Source organism: Struthio camelus, chromosome 1 (genome assembly GCF_040807025.1).
Source record: "Struthio camelus isolate bStrCam1 chromosome 1, bStrCam1.hap1, whole genome shotgun sequence".
Lineage (NCBI taxonomy): Eukaryota > Metazoa > Chordata > Aves > Struthioniformes > Struthionidae > Struthio > Struthio camelus.
Window position 1 is genome coordinate 125,135,712 of NC_090942.1, and position 5,390 is coordinate 125,141,101.

Genomic DNA, 5,390 nt, shown 5'->3' on the forward strand with positions numbered 1-5,390 from the left:
CCTGAACTACCGCGTTTTTGGGGACTGTGTTTCCTAAGACTTGAGCTGATTTCACACCAACATTAGGTGAAAGCAGGGGTATGACATGGCAGTGAAGGGCTGTCAGCTCCTTTACCCACCCAACTGCAGATGAAGGGGGGCTAGCTTTGAAAAATGCATTGCTACAGAGGTGCTCTCTGGCCGTCCAGCAGCATCTGGGCTGTTCCTTCCTCTTCCCGTGGGGGTAGGATTAATGGATTTTGTTCTCTTCCCTGCGTACATATCAAGTTGAAGCAGAAGGATGACAGCTAGATACAATACAAGGCAAGGGTCTCCTCACTTTGTCAGAAGGCACTTTGGGTCTCCTTATAACTTATGACATACATACAAATAGCTCTGACAGACAGAGCTGGCTCCATGCAGATTAGACCACTGAATTTTCTTTTGTAGCCCTACGGACAGCATGTAGAGGTGCTACATCCTGCTAGGAGCTGCAAATCTGATAGATCTCAGAGAAATAAATGAGTGAATATAAGCTTTTTCCTGGAGAGCTAGCTGTTAATAGAAACATGGGAGACTGCATGACTGTATTAATGTCATGTTTGCTTCTACTCGTATTTACTTCATGCTGATTCTCTAGAACGAGTATATCCACCTGGCTATCACATGCTGTTTGAATTAAGTGTTCAGTAGTACCTAACTTCCATTTCTAATGAGCATCAGTCCCACCACTAACTTTAATAAACTCTTACTAAAAGAGTCATTGAGGCTCAAGGTGGTAAATACCAACTAGAAAATGGGGTAGCCACGGTGGATGTGGACAGTGGGAACATCTTTCTCATGCATGTGCAAGTGCATCTGTTATCCCTATTGAGAGAAAGAGGAGAAGAAAAAATTGTGTAGTATTAGAAAAGGAAAAACAAATACATTGCTGGTGCTGTGACCTTTCTTAAACACGAAGCATCAGGTTAAAAACATATCCTCAATCAATGTTACTGGTTACTCACAGCTGTAGCACAGCTTCCAAGGCACCCCCAGCCAGATACAACTCAATTTGGAGATAAGCTCGGCTGGCATTTTAGCTGTCAAGCCCTGTGGGACCCAGTGGCTTACCAAGCGTCACACATTACACATGAAACTGGCACAACCACAATGCGTGGTGAGGCAGGCACTCCTGTGCGCTGGGCAGGGCTGCCAGCATTTCTGCTGGCTGTCGGTGGTGCGGCTTGGCAGGCAACTCAGCCACAGAGGAGGGTAAAGCTGCGGAGAAAAGCCCAGGGAAAAGCCCAGCCATTGTTATTTGGAGTTGCAGGATGGAGATCAGTCCCAGTGAGAGACATTTCATCTCCTCGCAGTGCTTGGTTTATCTCCTGGCTGTTCCCTCTCCCTCCAGTCACGTTACTCCCTATCTGAGAGAGGTTTTTCCACAGAATTTCTACTCTGACCTCAACTTAGCTGAGGGAAGGGGATGTGCAGCAGGTCATGGAGCAAAAATTAATGATGTGGCATATTAAACAATGATCTATTTCAGGAGTGGAAAAGCCTTTACTTATAGTTTTTTCTTCAGTTCTTGTAGGACCTTCCAGTAACACATGATAACTTGAACAAAATCATTGAAAGCCAAGGACTATTGGCCTCTAAACCCATTCAATTCTCTAATGCTTTTTCTTTCCAACCTCTGCATCTACAGCTATTTTGACAAATCATGTCCAGCCTGTTTTTTCTCATTCATGAACTATCACCCTCAGGCTGAGTCATCCTGGCCATGTTCACACCACATCAGCAGGATTGATGTCACTGGGGACAATCGGTAAGAGTTAAGCCCATAAGGCTTTTCTTTTTCAGATCAAAGCACTTCATAGAAGATCTTTTAGCAAAGAAAATTGGAGCAGAATTTGGAGCCTATCAAAATCTATGGCAACTTGTATTAGCCTGAATGTGAAGCAAGGCTATTGTACCTGGATTTTTTTTTTTTAAATAATGGAACATTTGCTTTTATAGATGTGTAGAATAAATGTGCTTTCCTAAATTTTGTTAAAAAAAATAAGCAGTATTGTAAAATGTGATATTTGGCTACATTTCATTAGGATTCCTTCCTGCAAGAACAGATAAAAGGTTACTGTTCAAAGATGTGATGCTGAAGGGGTTTCAGTAACATCTCAGCAAAAATGCAGGAAGTTTAAAATGCTGAGGAAATGAAAGTCAGTATTTCTTCAATTTTTCTCTTACCAATATTTTTAAAGACTTCTCAGTGTCAGCACGTAACACCTTCCGACTAGTTAATGGCAGTCACTTCTGGTAATGAAAATCAGTTTTCAAATGAAGCATCGTCCTAACAGTATCTAGGAAACAGTGAAAGAATGATTGTGGAGCTTTGTACCACACCTAAACACTAGATAAAATACCAAAAGAGATTGCAGGAGCGAAGGAGACACCACATAACAAGCATAAGGTAGACCAAACGTCATGGCCCTGCTACAATTTGCTTACATTTGGGTGGGAATTGGCTAGAGGTCAGCTCTAAAAAGGGGGGGAGGGGGCTATGAAAAGGGGAAGAGAGGACTCTGCTGTGAGAAAAGGTGACAGAGCAGCAGTGCGAGGAAGGGGAGTGGGCTACTAGAGGCAAGTGCCCATCTGAAACCTGAGGAGCAGCTCTCCAGGAACAGCTCTACGGGGAGTCGCAGGTTTGCAGCTGCCGCGCCACCTGCAGTCTCTGGCTCCCCCCAGAGTTTCTTCCCTCCGGGCCCCAGGTTACAGCAGAAGCAGGCTCAGGACAACCCAGGAGCCCCAAGCAGGGCTGGCTCCTGCTCCCCAAGGTGGGCAATGCTCAGCCAGAGCTCCTGGCTTGGTGCACAGCCTTCCTCTGCTGCAGTGGACTTCCCCGAGGGCTGCGCCAGCAGAAAGCAGGCCTTGGCATATGTGTCGTAAGCAGATGGCTCTGAAATACCTTTCCCCGGCTCTGAAATACCTGAAACGCCTTTCCCCAGCTGGGGAGAGCCAAAGGTCTTGCAGCCATTCCCCTCGGCTTCCCAGTGTTTCCTAGCAGCTCCCCTCTGCTCAGGAAACGCCCTCGAGAGCTAGCCAGGAGCATCCAACCAGCTGAAGACTCGAGATTGGGGCTGCTTCTCAAATACACCAGAAGGAGCCTGGGGTCCATCTCTGGGGCTAGGGGCAAAGACAAAATCCTGTAGCTTGAAAGGATTTGGAGATCACCCTCCACGAGCATCAGTTCTTCCACCCACCCCTTCCCTTTCTGGCCCATCTAGAGCAGATCCCACTGGGTTCACTAAGGAATTGTGCTCTCAGCAAAAACAGGAGCCTCGTCAGGCCGTATAGGATGGAGGTCTGTATTCGAGTGCAGCACCGCAGGCATTTGACCAAAGAACCCCCGCTAATCACAATCAGTACATCAGACCTCAGAAGCAAAGGGGTAAGCTTAAATGGCCTACAAATACCCATTGCAATGGTTCGAGGGCACACGGGTCTGCTATAAAATTACACCCCAGCTGAGATACCCCTTTTATGCTGGGTACAAATACACACTTTGGTTCAAGCTCAGAAAGTGAATAAGAACAAGCAACATCAGTTTACTAGAAACAGTTCAAATACCAGGAAGCAAAGTATTGTTTCACTCTCTAGCAATCGTATTTACTCTTTTTAATACTTGGGGGTGTCTAACCATTTTCCATTTGAGGTACAGGCACACTACAGTGCATTTAAGTGTTGCATAAACACCTTCCTTCTAATCACTTCTCACAGACCCCTTGGGAGCACCCCACAGACACGTAGGGGCTCACAACTTCAGGTCAAGAACCACTGCTGTGCAGAAGAAATAGATAGATGAAACAGAATAACAAAGGGCAGGAAATTTTTGAAGGGGGGAAAAAAAAGGGGGTCATCAGGCAGATATCACTGCAGATATCACATCCCATGTCACTACCACACAATGTGACTCACATCAGAGTGCAAGCACTGGAAAAGATTCTGCGTTTCCTGCAGGACAGCTGTCAGGATGAGGATAACAAGGGTACCTCACAGCAAGTGAAAAAAATTGCTGAGTTTTATCCTGTGCTAAAAGAAAAGGGGGGGGGGGATCCCACAGGCATAGGAATTGCCAAATGAGTCTCTTATCCTTTAGAAGTGTAAGAGCTTTAATGTTCATGCTGAAGCCCTATCTAAAATCTGTAACCCACGAACTGTAAGCCGTTCCCTGTGTCCTCCTTAGAAGATTTTCCTTCTGTATTAGTAAATGTTTTGTTTATCCACGTGAACTTGTAACATAACATCAAAGCTGCTAAGGAGAAATTAGGGTTGTGCAGAAAGCCCTAGTAGCGAGCAGGATGTGGCAGTTCACCAGCTTTCTCTGACTTATCAACCCCTGCTCGTATCAGCAGGGCCATCTATCATTTATCCACCAATATAGCCAGCAAAAACGCTAGCATTTTGTATCCTCTGCCCTGCCTAGTTCACAAAGAGCGTGATTAACGGTCCATTTCTGATAAGTTTGTCCTACTGAATCTGTGCGCTACCAGACCACGTCACCTGAACAAATACGAAGCTACAGCCTCGGGCTTAGATCCGGCAGTCCTCTCCTCTCAGAAGTTAAACTGTAATTAGGCAACCTTCTTCAACTGGAGTATTAACTTACAACAGAGTCATCCCAGACAGTAAAACAAACCGTGGGCACATTCCAGTTTTCCCTAAGGCTGACAGGAGAAGGCCTTACTTCTTACTATGCCCTTCCTGGAAAACCTATCCCAAAAAGAGTCAGACAAATAATCTCCTGCCCCAGGATACATTTAATGCTTCTCTGGTGCTTTTGGTCAATCAGGATCCTCAGAGGGAGACTGATTCAGGTTTAAGCAACTGTCTTTCATGTTTGAGTTTCCGTAATTGCTGCCCCAACTGCTCTCCTTAGACACCCTTATACTAGATCAATACAAGAATTAGAAAAAATTTTAAGTTATCATCATTGTATAACACGTATCTCAGTCTCCAAGTCATTCCTATTATTCAAAGTAACAAGTGTTTCAGATTGTGTTTCTCACCCTTTCTCAAATACGAGAGAAAGCAGCATCAGTGTACTACTGCTGTATTTAGCGTTCCATATACAGTCAGTTGTGTCACATGCACAACTGTCCTTCAGAAGACTGGAGCTACAGACAAGGTTTCTTAATCCTAGCTTCCACTGGGAAACTGGACGGCCTGTAGTTTAGCCCCGTTACTGATTCAACATCTCCAACTGGAGAAGGGGAGGCTGCAAGTTTTCAGCAACCTGAACAGCAGAGCCTCAGGCCTGCATTTGAGCTCTAAGATTAAGCCTTTAACCGTATTCCCAATCTAAGCCAAGCATAGCATTTGCTTCATTTATATGACATCACATGTGTACACAACTACAATGACACATTGCA